The sequence below is a fragment of the Balaenoptera borealis genome, assembly GCF_965194805.1.
Source record: "Balaenoptera borealis genome assembly, chromosome: 9".
In the NCBI taxonomy this organism is placed as follows: Eukaryota; Metazoa; Chordata; class Mammalia; order Artiodactyla; family Balaenopteridae; genus Balaenoptera; species Balaenoptera borealis.
In genome coordinates, this window is record NC_138873.1 from 118,257,235 (window position 1) to 118,274,996 (window position 17,762).

General features: G+C 40.8%; 2 long non-coding RNA genes across 4 annotated transcripts in view; one reads left to right on the forward strand and one right to left on the reverse strand.

The window, feature by feature from the left end:
- The window catches only part of LOC309635086, a 26,974-nt gene extending 24,607 nt beyond the window's left edge, over positions 1-2,367 (forward strand). For both annotated transcript variants that reach the window (XR_014248624.1, XR_014248625.1), the window contains one exon: positions 432-2,367. This is a non-coding gene — a long non-coding RNA (uncharacterized lncRNA). The remainder of the gene's footprint in view (positions 1-431) is intronic.
- The window catches only part of LOC309635082, an 18,330-nt gene extending 3,111 nt beyond the window's left edge, over positions 1-15,219 (reverse strand). The window contains exons 1-4 of one of the 2 annotated variants that reach the window (XR_014248616.1): positions 14,121-15,219; positions 13,264-13,608; positions 8,626-8,756; positions 7,717-7,797 (exon numbers count right to left, since the gene is read on the reverse strand). This is a non-coding gene — a long non-coding RNA (uncharacterized lncRNA). Of the gene's footprint in view, positions 1-7,716; positions 8,757-13,263; positions 13,609-14,120 lie in introns of both variants that reach the window. The other variant, XR_014248617.1, reaches the window with a different exon arrangement.
- Positions 15,220-17,762: the final 2,543 nt, after the last annotated feature.

Sequence of the window (17,762 nt, forward strand, 5' to 3'; positions counted from 1 at the left end):
CAGGGTGACACATCTGTGCCTGTTAAGGGGAGGCTACCTTATTAATTCAAAGATTTTAACTCCTAATACCTAACACTCACTGAGTCTGTGCCATGTGGAACTACGTATGTGAGGCACTTTACATGAATTGTCTTATACAAGATAGATAATATTATTATATCTACCTTATGAGATCAGAAAACTTGGGTTTAGAAAGTCATTGAAACAATACCCCCGGTAAAAGGCAGTGACCAGGCCTCACTGAACCCAGAGCCACACTCTTAATGGCTGTGCTGGGCTTCCACGGGGAGAAGAAACACTTTAGAGTCAGGACAGCCTGGCCACTGTGATCCCCTACAAGACCAATCTCTCTCTTCTTGTGCCATAAGCCAGATTATTTTGATCAAGCAGAATATATTGTACTCACACCCCTACACGTATACTTTTCACAGAGAAAGTCCTCATGGATGTATACAGAAAGTAAAGATATTTACTAACCGTCACATCTGTGGGAAAAGTGTACATCGCTGTAGGGCTCGTCTCAACGTAAAGTGATAAGGTGTTTACCAATTTCTTGCAATTTGAAGAATTCTGGTAAGTCTTTTCTCCCTTCTCAGAAAATATGACATACTGATGTTGGAAAGCATATTGTATACAGTCCACTCTTTTGCTGAAGACTGCCTCAGCAGTGGTATCCCTCTTCTAAAATGCAAACATTACTGAAGAGTAACATATGAAGTCATGAACAACTTCGTGTAAATAGTTTTATTAAAACCCGCAGTGCCTATGAGCCAGAGAAAGCGTTTGCAGTGTTTGAATACACAGTGGGTCTCAGCAAAAACCAGACTGAAAAAATCCAGTAGGTATCTTGGATTCGTCTCAAAAGCAGTGAACAGGTTTGCAGACTGACCAGCATAAAAGGGGTGATGGTACATCTTCTGTTTTAAGGGGGATCTAGATGTTTCTGTTTTCTATCATAGCAGTAACTTTCTTAATGCAATTTTGATATCTGGATTATTTCCAGATGTTATCTGTGGCCTCTAGGCATTTTCAACATTCTCACAGTCTATGCCTAATAATTAATTTGCTTACAATAAAACACGCTGGGGTATTTTCTAAACTTTCCCACTGAATAAAAAGATAGACCTGGACATCCATTTCTGGGAAGATGGAGTAGACATGTCTTTCTCCATTCCTTCTACTAAGTACAACTAAAAACCATGGATGTTATATATAAAACAAACAGAAGAAGACTCTGAAAGGTGGAGAGAAGATGACAGATTGGCTATGGAAATCAGGACCCAAGGAACAACACAGCAGTGAGTTCTCTGGATTTTCTTTTTGCTTCCTATATCCCAAACCGAAAGCTGGAAAAGTCAAAAACAACGAAATGCCAATGGGTTCAGATTAAAAAGCCCCCCAAAAGTTTGCTCTCTCCCTAGCCAAAGGGTCATAAAAGGGAAGAAAGAAAGGAAGGAAAGAAGGAAGGAAGGGAGGAAGGAAGGAAGGAAGGAAGGAAGGAAAGAAGAAGGAGGGCAGGAGGGAACACATTTATACACGTGCTCTATCCAAGCCAAACATAAGAGAAAACCTGTAGCACCAGCTACACATGCCAGCAAAGGCTCAGTGGGAGCCTAGACTTCCACCCTCATGAAGCTGTAACAGGGCACCTCAAAACCCTCACCAGGATGTTGTCAGAGAAGGCTAAATATGGAATGGAGTTTTCATCCCCACCTGGTGGTAATAAGCCATTCGGCCCATACAGTGTCCGTGGAGACCATGTGGGAAGTGTGGACTGCCGCCCTCACCTAGCAGAATGAAGGGCTCCCTCCCCATTGGGGTGGTGTCAGAGGACACATCATGGAGAGTTCGGTCTTTCCAGGGGTAACAAAGCCCCAAAACACAGCGACAAAAACTCAAACAGTCCTATTAGAAAGTAGGCAAAGGACGTGAAGAGATATTTTATCAAGAATATAGAGATGGCAAAAAAGTACATGAAAAAATGGTCAACATCATCAGCCATTAGAGAAATACAAAGTAAAACCACAATAAGATATCACTTCACAGCTCTGAGAATAGCTAAAATTAAAAATAGTGACAATATCAAATGCTGACGAGGATTCAGAGAAACTGGATCTCTCTCATTGCTGCTGAGAATGTAAAATCCTACAACCATTCTGCAAAACTTTTGAGCTTTCTTTAAAAAATTTAAACACGCAGCTACCATGTGGCCCAGCAATTGTACTCTGGGTACATCTTTTTTTCCCCAGGGAAAAAAAGCATGTTCACATAAAAACCTATACACATATTTTTATAGCAGCTTTGTTTGTGAAAGCTCCAAACACGAAACAACCCAGAAGTCCTTCAACAGGTGAATGATTAAACAAACTGAGGTACATCCATACCGTGATGCAATAAAACAAACTGTTGCTCTACAGAACAGCTTGGGTGACTCTCCAGAGAGCTATGCTCTGTGGAAAGAGCCAGTCAGAAACAGCTGCATACTGCATGATTCCATTTTTATAATGTTCTTGAAACAACAACATTATAGAAATGGAGAACAGATTTGTGGTTCCCAGGGGTTAAAGGAAGGATGGGGACAGGTGAGAAGTGGGTGTGACTATCAAGGGTGACAGGAGAGATCCTTGCGGTGATGGGCATGTCCGTATTTGACTGTATCACTGTCAACACCCTGGTTGTGATATTGTACTCTAGTTCTGCAAGATGTTACCCCTGGGAGAAACCGGGAAATGGGTACATGGATATTTAGGTATTATTTCTCACAGTTACATGTGAATCTAAAATTTTCTCAAAATAAAAAGCTTCATTAAAAAAATAATACCCAGAAGCCTCCAAATAAAATAAACACAGGTTATTTGAAATATATATATATATATATATTTTTTTAACATCTTTATTGGAGTATCATTGCTTTACAATGGTGCGTTAGTTTTGCTGTATAACAAAGTGAATCAACTATTCGTATACATATATCCCCATATCCCCTCCCTCTTGCATCTCCCTCCCTCCCACCCTCCTTATCCCACCCCTCTAGGTGGTCACAAAGCACCGAGCTGATCTCCCTGTGCTATGCAGCTGCTTCCCACTAGCTATCTATTTTACATTTGGCAGTGTATAGAAAGATATATATTTTTTGAGTTGTATGCTACTTGACATCTTCTAGCAGATGTTTGGAAACTGTGAGAAATTTGATCATGGAAATGAAAAGACCTGGATGAGGGATGGCAAATAGAATGGAACTCGGAGGCATTCTTGACAGGACGTGTGATGGTGAAAAAGCGTGGTCTGTCATCATGGGCCTTGAGAGTAGGGGAGGTACAGCCAATGTGCCACATAATTGCCATTCCTGACTCAAGGTTTATCAGTAGGGTCTCTGACAGCTTGGGAGCTCCAGAGACTGGAACTTTCCAAAACAGTACCCATTTTACTTTCACTCAAACCCCCGAGTTTAAAGACAAGTGTCTAAATCCCCTGGGCTGTCTCTCTAGCTGTGCCCAGTGAAATCCTGGGCTACAGAGCTGGCTGTTTGACTGATGTTCTGTTCTGATCATTTGCTGGCCCACAAATACATTATGCAGTTCATTGCTCAGGAAAATTTTCTGTTTGTTTGAGTTACAGGGATTAAAAGCATTACAGCTTAATCCCTTTGATGCATCCAGGCCATTTTGAAATTGGATGTTTTTCTATGAACTCTCCTACTGGGAACCAATTCACTGCCACTGTAGCAGCAGAGCCCGGCAATCCTGATTAATTACAGAATTTCTGCCCTTCTGCCTCTCTGAGTCTTTTAAAAATATCTAATAACAAAAGCACTTAGCTAAATCTATGGGGTTAATCAATGTTTCATGTAATTTGGAATAAGAAACTTCAGAGCCTTTCTCAATACAAAGAGTAGAGGAAAGAGATAAGAACTAGTAGATTAAAGAAACCAGTGTTTAAGAATTCATATGAGTTAAAGACGCAAGCCACATCAACTCTCAAACTTACCGAAAAACAAATCCATGTTAGAAAATCAGCACACACTCAGTTTATTACAGTTCTTGAAATGGAGAACATGAGTTTATAAATTAAAGTATACATTCAATTCAGAGGCTGTAATGCTGCTGTCAGATTTATAGCCTCCAATTTACAGACCAATAATAACCTGTCAAGGAAGGAGGCTGACTGCTCATCAGATGGGCTTTGGGTAGATGGTTTACACTGAATGTCCTCCATATGGGAGCCAAGAGATAAATAAGGACCTTGACTTTGCTTCCCTTTGTCAGTGGTGCCTATGGAGAGAGGTCTATCAGAAGGACGTCTGCTGTAGTAAAAATGAATATTATACTTCATTTTCTGCACTACAGAAAATGGAAGAAAGCAGTGTCGGGGAAATTTTAAGCAATTCAAATGTAGGCTAGCTCATGTTGAGAAATAACTCTGCCCACTGAATAATAACAGAAAAAGTGGTGACCTCAGAAGAATTAGCATCACGGGGAGACCACAGGATGGAACGTGTGCTTTTATACTTAAAAACCAGAATTTGTACAAACTTAAAATTCACAACCATTTCAACCTATTATTTTTCACAGGCAACCTTGTTACTATTTGGCAAAATATTTATTTCATACATCAACAAGGATCAGCTCTACGCGTGACTGTCTTTTTACTGTATTATCTTATTTTCTTACACTCGAAGACGTGATTCATTTCTTGAGGCCTACTTTATAGATTTATGCTAAAGAAGGACCACAATGCCGGGGGATTGTTCGTAGTTGCTTAAGGACAAAGCAGCATGCTAAATAAATTGTGAAATTATTACATGATGCCTACACATACACCGTCCTTAGAAATGAATTTAGCCATTTTCACGTGTACAGTGAAATACGCCTCTTTGAAATTTGAGAGATGAAATTCCTTTAAGAGGTGTCACTTGTCAATCTCATAAGAAAATCATCATCTCTGCTTTTCCCTAAATATTTTCCTGGGTGTTGTATTATTTCCTTAAGATCATCCGTGCATTCAAACATTGTAAAACCATTTCTTTTACTTAGCAAAATTGATTCACTTGGGATATCATAGACTAGTCACAGGTTTTCCATTTTTATTTTCTAATAAATATTTTCTTCCCCTTTTCCTTCTGTATTTGCAGTTTACTTTTTGTAATTTGAGTTTAATCATTGTTACCAGTATACTTGGGCTTCTAGATTTGCACAAGGCATTATGCTAGATGCTGGGAGAGATACATAGTTATGAGTCCTAGTTTCTGCCCTCCAGGTAGCTTGCATTCTGGAGGGCAGACATAAACACATAAATCACATAAATCAAACCCAGAAGGAGCATGACTGAGGGCCTCGCTGCTCAGAGGGTTCTCAGACAGGAATTCCCATCTGGGAGTTGGTTAGAAATGCAGAGTCTGAGGCCCTCCCCAGTCCTGTTGAAGCAGAAGCTGCATTTTAACAAAATTCCCAGCTGATTAGCATTCTCAGTACAGTGTGAGGATGGAGCAATGGGGCTGGTGTTTGTTGAAGGTGGATTGAGTGTGCTAAAAAAACAGTTCCACACAGTAGAATTGGCAAAACAGTTTCAGAAGAGCTGCTTCTCTGTCACTTTCTAGTGTTATCTTTAGATTTTGAACTTACCTGGGTCCGAGGATAGCTGAACAAGGTAAATGGATGTGGATCCATTTAAAACAAATGCTTTAAAGGCTTTTAAAATCTCTCAAGTTAAAAGATGCCCCAGTTCTGCTTATAATTTTATGTATTAGATTTTTTTAATGTAATTCAGAATTCTCCTGACCTCACTAGCTTAGTAATTGAAAATCAGGTCAGATTTGCTTAAATACTCAAATTACATAGATTTCTGGCTCCCTGGTGATCAGAAGAGCAAAAAAATGCAGTTATTCACCAACCCAACCTCTAACACCTTACTCTTTAAAATTTTTTTTTATTGTTGTAAAATATAGTCAACATTAAATTTACCATTTTAGCCATTTTTAAGTATATGATACAGTGGCATTAAGTATTAATACATTCACATTGTTGTGAAAGCATGACCACTATCCATTTCCAGAATTTTCATCACTTCAGACAGAACCTCTATATACATTAAATAATAATTTCCTCTTGCCCCTTCCTCCAGCCCCTGGTAACCATCATTCTGCTTTCTGTCACTATGAATTTGACTAAGTACCTCATATAAATGGAATCATACAATATTTATCCTTTCATGACTGGATCATTTCACTTAGTATAATATCTTCAAGGTTCATCCATGTCATAGCATGTTTCAGAATTTCATTCATTTTTTATGGCTGAATAATACTCTGTTGTCTGTATATAACACATTTTGTTTATCCACTTATCTGTTAGTGGACATTTAGGCTGTTTCCACCTTTTGGCTATTGTGAATAATGCTGCTCTAGCAGCTTACTATTTTATGTTACTGAGTGGAAAGCTATTGAAAGCTACCCTTGCCTCGCTGTTAAGCTGGACAATGCAGGCACCTATCATGGAAGCCATCGGCACATGTGTATTGGTGTCACTGGGGGGAAATGTACCCCATCCCACTCTGTCATTGCTGAAGTGCAGCATCACTGCCAAAACCAAGGCACTCCACTGAAATTTCTAACCACCGTTGCTGCTGATACTTTTCACCAGTACACAGAATTCCTAGGGGGAAGGAGAACACATCCTCCCCCAATGATAAGCTTACACTGACCTGGCTGTCACATGTACAGTACTGTCAGCTGTATCCCATCGTTCAGAGGCAGCCACTTCCCCCAAAGCACCTGATAGCACTCCTAGGTGGGTTAGAGGTGATCCTAGTACCAGTCGAACATTCCAGAACCAGTTCTCCCTGCCAACAATCCATGCCCTGCGGTGCCGTCTAATGAGCCAGTTTGGATCTCTTTCTTCCAACGTCTCTCAACTACCTCTCGATGACTTTAATTTCAGAGCAGCTCATTAGTCTTTTCTTGCCATCTCACCTCTGTGAAGGTTACTACCTGTCCCTTGGAGGTGTTTTTAAAACTTTGAATCACAGAGTGAAAGAACTGAGATCTTGTGTGTCAACTTGAATGCATACTTAATTATAAAAATTTTTATTTGCAATGTCGGAAATTCAGAAGTCAATGTTTTTTTGTAAGCACTAAAGAAGTATGATAGAAACTTATACTAGCAAGACTTTACAAGGTAGGGTCGAATTCTAATGGAATTGAGGCAGTTTCTTATCCTTAATGTTTCCTCCCTTTTTACAATCTCTGTCCAGCAACTCTTGGTTAAATAACGTATGCTCTGAGACATGAAATTAAAACAGAACTAAGAAATAAATTATTTTAAAACCAGAAAAAAATAAGTGTTTCCATCCCATGAGCCTCTGTGTAGCAAGCACTTTCTTAGAATGTGTACCCCATAACCTCTAAGATCTATAGAGCCCTGGGTTTCGTGGAAGGGCTTGAGGACTCCATCCACCTACAGAACCAGAGCCAGGCTCCGCTAATCAAGAAGTCCCATTGTATTCTCTTCCAGAATAGGGGTGAGTATGTGCTTCACGCCTCCGTGTAACAAAAAGATGCCATTCAAGTGGTTCTTCCCAGACCAAGGAGTCCACCCAAAGGAGAATAGACAGCTCTTATTCAAGACATGGGGAAGGAGAACTTATTATAAATGATTTTCCAACCCACAAAAGAATTTAAATCTGATTTTTTCTGGATACTCTATTTATACTCATGTGCACTCAGCTTTGGACGTCAGCTGGGATGGGCCCACAAGAACTCCAATTAAATCAAGGAGTAGCCCTTTGAAAGAAGAACTCATCCTGGAGGGAAAGAGAATCAGGCAAATGAGCTTGACCCAATAACGAAGCCTCAGGTGTCCGAGGGTCATGGCAGTTCTGAATCCCGTATGGCACATATCTCTCAGTTCCAACGCCACACACAAACAGCTGAGTGCTAGAGAGCAGAGGTATTCTGAGAAAAAACTGGAAGGGCTCTCTTCACTCAGGACTCTGTAAGGCACTGAAGCTTAGTGACACCCTAGTGACAGTATATGACACAAAAGAGGTGGTTGGTGGGGAGTGATCACTCCAGTTCCGCAGGGAACATGATGGAGTTTGGGTGCCTGCATGACGTGAGTGCCGTGATGGCCCAGCTCAGGCTGCAGTCGAGGAAGCGTGCGGGTGGAGGCCGTGTGCCTGGCATGAGAGAGCAGCACTGGGGTGACTGGAGTGGCCGCGATGCCTGCACAGGGCTTGGTGCCCACAGAGATGCTGGCGCCAGTTGGCGTCATCATGGTTAGAAAAGGCTGTGGGGAGACCCTGGGGAGGCAATTCCATGCAGCTTTGCTAGCCATGGGCTTTTGCTTAAGGGGACTGGGGCAGGAGAGGAGGAAATGGCGAAAGCTGAGGTGCGTCTGGTAGGTTCTGTGCCTGAGCATGTGGGATTCTCTCCTGGGGACTCCCAGAAGCACCCGGGTGGACAGCCTCAATGTGGGTGAGATGAAACTCTGACTCAGGCTGTCAGAGGGCTCCCATTACTTTTACCCTGGATTTCCTTGAACTTTCCACAGTGCCTTCAATTAGGTACATATATGCAAATTTGAGAATGTTTCTTTAGGATAATCAGAGAATCAGAGCTTCACTTCTTACCTCATTTCCAAACAGGATTTTTTTTTTTTCACTATGCTGTTTGTTTCTGTGTCTTTGATGTTTTTAAGAGTGAGGAACATTTCACCAATCTCTGTGTTCTGTCTTCTTATAATGGATAGCAGGGATCACAACTTCAAGGACATTGAGGTGATCAAAAAGTAAGCATGTGTGAACGTATGACATGATGGCTATAAAACAATAGGGAGTGATGGAAAAGGTGTGGTCCCCGTCTAAAGGCACACTAGTTCACCGAAAACAAAACCAAAACCAAATTCCCTGCTGGGCCAGACAAAACCTATCTTTGGGCCATATTAAGCCAAGAGGTCACCAGGATTATCACTTTACCCATTCTTCTAATCCTCACCATGTGGACAGTTGATCTTGTTCCCACAGAGCTGGGATAAACCATCTGAAGATGGTTAACATGGATGGAAACCAAGAGAAGCATATTATAGTATCCCTCCAATTATCCCAGGAGCAGGGCAAAAGCAAGGACCGTACTGCTTTATCTTTGTATTCTGTGTATTAAGTCCTTTTGCAAATACTAGTCATCGTGATCTCATGGGGAAATCACATCAGACAAACGGGAGTGTTAATATTTAACGATCACTAGGGCTCATGCCTTGCTAGGCACTATCCTGAGAGTTTTCTGTCCACTGCTTTCATTTGCTCTTCCCAACTCACCTGTGACGTAAGTACTATCATTTTCTCAACTTTACGGGTGAGGGAGTGGAGGCTAGAGTCACACAAGTGGCGAAGGGGGACATTCCGTGGCTCCAAAGTCCATGATTGTAACCCAAATGCAAATACTTCAGATAAAGCAAGAGTGAGTCAGTGGTTCCAAGATTGTGCAAGAGGGTGGAGGGAAGAAACTGACCGTAGGTAACATTTAACAGGGGATTACTGCTGGCAGAGACAGGCCCTGGGAACATTCTAGAGAGGATAAAAGCAGCGGGTCCAGGGGAGCTTGGTGGTGGGAGAGGGCAGGTGGGTAGGGGTGGAGTGTGGTCTGACGGGGCAGATGGAGGCAGTGTTGAGACCACACTTTCTCCCTCTCCCCCACCTCCTCCACCCCCATCTGTCCACTGACACAAGTCCCAATGAGAAGAACTGAACGTAAACTTAGAAAAAATACTGTATTTCATCTATTGGGAGCACATTTGACTTTCTCTCCATCTCCCACCCCACCCCCGGGGGTCTGGCCTCTATCAAGTCAGGAAAACAGAAATGTAAACATTAGTAATGTGGAGAAAAGGACAGAGCCTCTTCCATTCACAGCTCACCAGAGGTGTGCTCTGCGGGGTGGGTTTGATTGTATTGCAGATGTTTCCCTCAGAGGGAAGGGCCAGAAGAGATCAGAAAGGTAAACCCCAATCCACAAAAAAGCCTAGACAGGTAGAGCCAAGCGCTGCTCTGCCTGTGTCTGCACACTGTGACAGGGTGAGTTCTAGTGCTAAGGTTTCCCACAATGAACAGAATCTTCCCACGCTTCCTAATGCCCCTCTGCCATGGTCAGTTTTATGTGCCATACTGGCTAGGCTACAGGGCCCATATATTTGGTCCAATATTAGCCTAGATGTTTCTGTGAAGGTAATTTTTAGATGAAATTAACATTGAATTCAGTAGACTGTGAGTAAAGCAGATTGCTCTTCATAATGTGGGTGGTGGTGGGCCTCATTCAATCAGTTGAAGGCTGACCTTCTTTTTCCAGTGAGGAAAAAGACTGACCTCCCTGGAAGGAGAGGGGATTCTGCCAGAAGACCACCTTTGAACTTGAACTGTAACTCTTGTAACTCTTCCCTGGGTCTGCAGTCTGCCATCCTACTCAGATTTTGGACTTTCTAAGCCTCTACAATTGTATGAGCCAATTTCTTAAAATCTCTCCATAGATGATAGATAGATAGATAGATAGATAGATAGATAGATAGATAGATAGATAGATATTGATAGATATAGATATATGACGTATACATATCCTGTTGGATTTTCTGTTTCTCTGGAGAAACTTGACTAATACACACCCTATTTTATCAGTTCTAAGATGTACATATTTTCACATTTTAACATCCCTGAAATCATAAGATATCTTGTTAATTTTGTTTTAAATGAAATATGATTGTTCTTAGTATTTGACAAAGTATTGAACATTCCCCCAGCTAGATCTAAATGTAGAACATGAAGGTCAATAGTTTGCTGTGTTGAGTCACCTGATTGTAGTATAATCACCGTCCATGATTTGGGTCACCGTGCAGTGACCTCTCTCCAAAGATCCAAGAACTCTGTGCAGCTTTTTTTTTTTTTTTTAAACATCTTTATTGAAGTATAATTGCCTTACAATGGTGTGTTAGCTTCTGCTTTATAACAAAGTGAATCAGTTATACATATACAATATGTTCCCATTTCTCTTCCCTCTTGCATCTCCCTCCCTCCCACCCTCCCCATCCCACCCCTCTAGGTGGTCACAAAGCACTGAGCTGATCTCCCTGTGCTATGCGGCTGCTTCCCACTAGTTATCTGTTTTACATTTGGTAGTGTATATATGTCCATGACACTCTCTTACCCTGTCACATCTCACCCCACCCCCTCCCCATATCCTCAAGTCCATTCTCTAGTAGGTCTGTGTCTTTATTCCCGTCTTGCCACTAGGTTCTTCATGGCCTTTTTTTTTTTTTTTCCTTAGATTCTGTATATATGTGTTAGCATACTGTATTTGTTTTTCTCTTTCTGACTTACTTCACTCTGTATGACAGACTCTAACTCCATCCACCTCATTACAAATACCTCCATTTCATTTCTTTTTATGGCTGAGTAATATTCCATTGTATATATGTGCCACATCTTCTTTATCCATTCATCTGTCGATGGACACTTAGGTTGCTTCCATGTCCTGGCTATTGTAAATAGAGCTGCAATGAACATTTTGGTACATGACTCTTTTTGAACTATGGTTTTCTCAGGGTATATGCCCAGTAGTGGGATTGCTGGGTCGTATGGTAGTTCTATTTGTAGTTTTTTAAGGAACCTCCATACTGTTCTCCATAGTGTCTGTATCAATTTACATTCCCACCAACAGTGCAAGAGTGTTCCCTTTCCTCCACACCCTCTCCAGCATTTATTGTTTCTAGATTTTTTGATGATGGCCATTCTGACCGGTGTGAGATGATATCTCATTGTAGTTTTGATTTGCATTTCTCTAATGATTAATGATGTTGAGCATTCTTTCATGTGTCTGTAGGCCATCTGTATATCTTCTTTGGAGAAATGTCTATTTAGGTCTTCTGCCCATTTTTGGATTGGGTTGTTCGTTTTTTTGTTATCGAGCTGCATGAGCTGATTGTAAATCTTGGAGATTAATCCTTTGTCAGTTGCTTCATTTGCAAATATTTTCTCCCATCCTGAGGGTTGTCTTTTGGTCTTGTTTATGGTTTCCTTTGCTGTGCAAAAGCTTTTAAGTTTCATTAGGTCCCATTTGTTTATTTGTGTTCTTATTTCCATTTCTCTGGGAGCTGGGTCAAAAAGAATCTTGCTGTGATGTATGTCATAGAGTGTTCTGCCTATGTTTTCCTCTAAGAGTTTGATAGTGTCTGCCCTTACACTTAGGTCTTTAATCCATTTTGAGTTTATTTTTGTGCATGGTGTCAGGGAGTGTTCTAATTTCATAGTTTTACATGTACCTGTCCAATTTTCCCAGCACCACTTATTGAAGAGGCTGTCTTTTCTCCACTGTATATGCTTGCCTCCTTTATCAAAGATAAGGTGACCATATGTGTGTGGGTTTATCTCTGGGCTTTCTATCCTGTTCCATTGATCTATATTTCTGTTTTTGTGCCAGTACCAAACTGTCTTGATTACTGAAGCTTTGTAATATAGTCTGAAGTCAGGGAGCCTGATTCCCCCAGCTCCATTTTTCGTTCTCAAGATTGTGCAGCTTTAACTAATTATTTCTCTATACCCCTTCATTCAGATGCCATCTGTAAGCTCTGAGAAATATATATATATATATATTTTTTTTTTAGGGGATGCAAAATATGAACCTTATGAGGGAGATAGAGCCTAAAAGGAATGTTTTGAAAGAGGGGAAGAGGAAAAGAAAATGGTCAGTAGTTCTCCTCAAATAAGCCTCATTGCATTACTTAAGCCCCACTTTTCTTTCAGCCCAAGTTTATAGCATTTTAATCAATAACTGTGCCTTCTATATTCTGTTGCATGTGGCATTTTGTTTTTCTACCTGGTACATTTTCAAAAGAACTGGAAAACTGGCCAGTACTATAACACTTTTTTGACATGTCAACTCTTATGCAAAACTAGGGGCTCCTTGAAGGCCGGACTAGATCTGAGGTATGTGTGTATCTCTAGGACTTAGCATGTGCACTCAGAGTACATGGACACTTGTCAGTACATGCATGTCATTAAATGTGTAGACTACAGTGTGAAGTGCTGACAAATGTCCAGGCATCCAAGAGAGCCCTCAGAATCTAGGTACTCAAGTGTGAGTATTTGTCTCTCTTTTAGATATTTATATATATCACATTCTCTCTCTTATATTAGACGAGTGTGTGTTTGTGTGTGTGTGTCTGTGTGAGAGAGAGAAAGAAGTTGAGCAAATGAAAGAGAAAATCTCTTCTAGGTTGTGAATACCTTGAAGGTGGCTTAGTCAAAATAGCATGGGTGTGGCACCATCAAAACATTGGTTTAAGTACCGGTTCTGCCACGTATAGGCTGTTTGACTTTGGAATATTACTGAACTTTTCTAATCTTCAGTTTTTGTACTTGGAAGGAAAGTGAACATTATAATTATCTATGTTGAAGAGTTTCGTGAGACTTAAACATAACTTCTGAAAGAAACAGGCACGTCACATGCTCATAGAAATGGTAGCTCTCATTGTTCTGCCACCATCTCCTGCTGTTTCTTCTGTAGCACTAGATACAGGGCCTTGCACTTGGAAGAGAGTCATGTTTGTTGAATGAGTCACAAAGAGGTGTCTGAAAAAAACACACACACTATTTTTGGCTCTCTATACAACATGTAATAAATTTTACAGCCTGACTCGTATAGGTACAAAGAAAAGAATCATTCATGATGTGATTCTTTTTTCATCCCCAATTTTCAGTATTTTCAACTGAGGAATCATCAGCTTCATTGTATTATTCATGTTCTAATCTCTCTCTCATTTAGAAATATCATCTTCACTTAAATGAAAGCAACGACCAACCAACCAACCAACAGAACTCCAGATACTTTAGTTAAACCACAGAAATTACCCCAAGTTCATGGTTTTACTAATTTGAATTTTCACATGGGGAACCAAAATGCTTATTTCTAGTTTTTAAGAGATAATCACAATACAGACATCCTAGTGTCAAAATTATTTCCTCTCTCATTTCTTCCTTCCCCCTTTTTCTCCTGTCTTCTCCCCTACCCCTTGTCCAAATTCCTTTATAATAAAACACTGTACTAGTAAAATAAAGAACATAAGTATGTGGATTTTACTTACAAGAGCAAAGTCCTTTCAGACCAGTTTCATCTCATAACGTTGTCCATGTGAACAGTACTTTCATCCCTATTTTACAAGTAGGGACATTGAGGTTCAAAGAATGTTTATGACTAAACACAGTGAGTCAGTGGTAAGGGTCATGGAAAATACATGTCCTGGGCAGCATGCAAATGACTTCATCTTATGTGGGTTTGGCCATGTCAGAAGTGAAACTATTTCAGTAATTTTGTGAACACGATTTTCTTCACGTTTATCCCTCTTCCTGTCTGGCTATCCCCAAAGACCTAATTATTGAGTAAAGCTCGTTGAGAGCTAAGGATGAGTGCAAATGCCTGAGAAACAACATAACAATATACAGAAAGTGCCATGTGACAGAGTTTCTCTATTGAAGGAATTCAGGAAAAGACTAAATACTGCCAAAAAGTTTAAGTTCCAAAGTTTTTGGGTTTTTTTTCCTCCTAGAAAAGTGCCTTTTTGGCTCTCACTTCATAAGAGAATGACAAAGTCTTTACAGTAAGTCCCTTATCTCCTTTCACTTTTTGAATCTTAAGAACATGATTAATACCACGTATTTGTGATTCAGCTAATGAATTCACTGATTACACTTGGCAAGTGACACCCATGCCAACAGCCCCACAAAACTTAGGTACTAATGATGATTTCCTTAAATTTGGAATTCAAGATAAAATTGGGAAATCCGTCAAGGATGAGTACGCCTTTTAGGTTGTCCTATCACGTGAATTTGAAATCTGCGGCGAAGAGCATGCAGCGAAGTATTTGTTTTATATCACTTGTTCATTTTGAAAGTTTTCCAAGTAACTGCAGACTAAACTGAAAGCAGGATGTTGTGTTAATCAGTTCTTAAACATGAATATGGCCCTGCCAAACTGGCTTCCTTGAAACCTCTTTCATTTGCGTTCCCCTCCTGTTTTCTCATGTAAGAGATGAAGATAAATGTGCAGTGCCCTTAACCCATTTTGCTACTTGGATTATTATGTTCACACATTTACATTTACACACACACACACACACACACACACACACACACACACACGGGGTGTACCTAATTATCCAGGAAAAAGACCACTAAATATTCAAACTATTTTTGCCCAAGGCTCTCCCCCCCCCCCCCCCCCCGCCAAGGCTCTTTATCTGCCTGTCACTCTGTTAGTGGCCGTTTTCCTTCCCTAAAAATGTGTAAGGGGACTTCCCTGGCGGTCCAGTGGCTAAGACTCCGTGCTTCCACTGTAGGAGCACGGGTTCGATCCTCAGTCGGGGCACTAAGATCCCGCATGCCAAGTGGAGCGGTATGGCCAAAAAAAAAAAAAAAATTCTGTCAGGACGACAAACCCCAGGAATTTCAAAATAAACAACTCCTCCTTCTCTCTGGGACCTTGCCCTGCTTCTTCCGACCTTTACCCTAAAGCCCAGTGACCTTATCAGCCAGTCAAGCTGACTTGGGTTAGGGTTGACCTAATGAGAACTTGAGCGTGCCATTGGCTATGTGAATGTTCCTCCTCTCCAGAAAGAGACCAGAATCGTGAGGATGGAGCCCTCAGTGGTGGTCTGGTCTGGCTGCAGAGAAATCAGCTGGCTTCTAAGGACCCCTGTGATGTCTTGTCATCAAGTCTCTCAGCTGGATTACAGCTCAGTGCCTTCCATGCGGCCACTCTCAATAACAATGCAAGGCTATCAGAGGGAAACTTGAACTGGCGAGAACGTGGTGATTGTGCTGGAGCTGCAGTTGTGCAGGAAACTGGGCACAGGGTGACACGCATGGGCTCCAGAAGGGCCGAGGCCTTCCGTGTGGCTTCCAGGAACAATTCAAGGTGTTGATTCTGATTTATAAAACTGGCTGTGTTTTGGATTCTAGTTACTTTAGAAATCAGCTCTGAGGTTATGGTTAAAGAGTTCCCAAATTTACACCTCAGACACCCAGAAGCGACACCTTCGCTGGGAGAGCCAAGATGGCAAGAATTAATGGCTGCCTTCATCTGACAGAATCCTACTTTGTAAATAGACATTTCCCCCCGGCTTGCCTCACTGAGTATGAATACTAGTGTGGAGGAGGTACCGCTTGGAAAACTTTGCCCTTCACACCTTAGTATTGCTGAGTGTTAACACATTTAAAATCCAATTTTTAAAAAGCCTAACAACAAATCCCAGTGTATATTTTAATAAGATACCTGTTTATGAGTCCATACCACATATTTAATTGTATTAGATCATATATTTGAGCCATTGTCTTCTCACTGGCAAGCACATATTCCCATGACCAATAAGATTTGAATAAATTAAGTGTAGGTACCCTGTAAATACATTTTTTAAATCTGCCTTTTATTTATACCAAGTTTTTAAGAGGATTTGGAAGGTTTGTTTTGTGTGTGTGAGATTGATTTAACCTGCGTAAGCTTATACCATTCCTACTATATCCTAGTTACTCAGCCGTCATCTCATTCTCCCAAGAAATTATGATTATGCTTGAATGATCCAGTGAACTATTGGGGTTGTCTGATAATTGACCGTAAGGATTCCCTGGAACCAGCAACATCATTGACAGTCAATGACGCTCTTTTTCTGTAGTCTACAGAGTGCTTTAGGACCATTCTGTAACATTCTTTTCACCTGCAGGTCGTCTTCCTAATATTTTCTTCACAACGAATAAAACAGAAGCAGAATGTGTAAGAGCTTTGCCCAAGGCCATCCAACAGGTTAATAACAGAAGTAAGATTGGCATACTGTATCTCCTTGAAGAAAGCTTTTTATGTATGTGCATTTCTCTACCAACTAAATTACCCTGTAACCTATCAGCAAAGTCAGTCTCAAGGTAAATTGTTCTTGTTCTCCTGTTAAAACATGGATAATGGGCGCACATATCTGAGAAAGCCACATGTAGGAAATACGCAGAGCGAGAGCCAATTCAAAAAAAGCACGTAACTGATTATGCACAACTGAAGATACATAGCTTTGAAACTGAACAATTATCAACAGCTTCAAATACTCTTACATTGGTGTAAAATGCTGGGGAGACCCAAAGTTATTCATTCCCTTTCACAAACTTACCAGTACAGTCATTAGCCTAAAAATTAAAGATTGTTAGCAATGCCTAACCACCTAATTGCCCAAGTAACCGTCTTTTCTTTGACAGTCCTCATTGTCTTGAGCATGAAGGAAGTGGCAAACCAGTAGGACTGTTATCTATTATCTGTTACCACTGAGAGCAGTGATGCATTGTGACACTCGGAGAAAAAGCCTGGGGAGACTCATCCGATAAAGGTTGTGCTAGACGCTGCCTTCATCTTTCCTTCAAATGACTCACTTATAACTGTGGGTACCCCAGGTGTGTGGGGCAGGGGGAGAAAGAAAAGAGAGAGATTTGGTAGAAGAGTTTGAATAGGGTGGGCAAGGGATGACTACACGAAAATAAGTCATCTCCTGGTCCTGGTCCACATGCCTGTGAGTCAAACACACACACACACACAACCATGAATTACTTATCTCTCCAGATTTCTTTCTGTTTTTCACACCTTTATTGAGATATGACTTACATATAATAAAATACACCCATTCTAAGTATAAAGTTCAATGAGTCCTGACAAATATATACATCTATATAACCACAACCACAATTAAGATATAGAA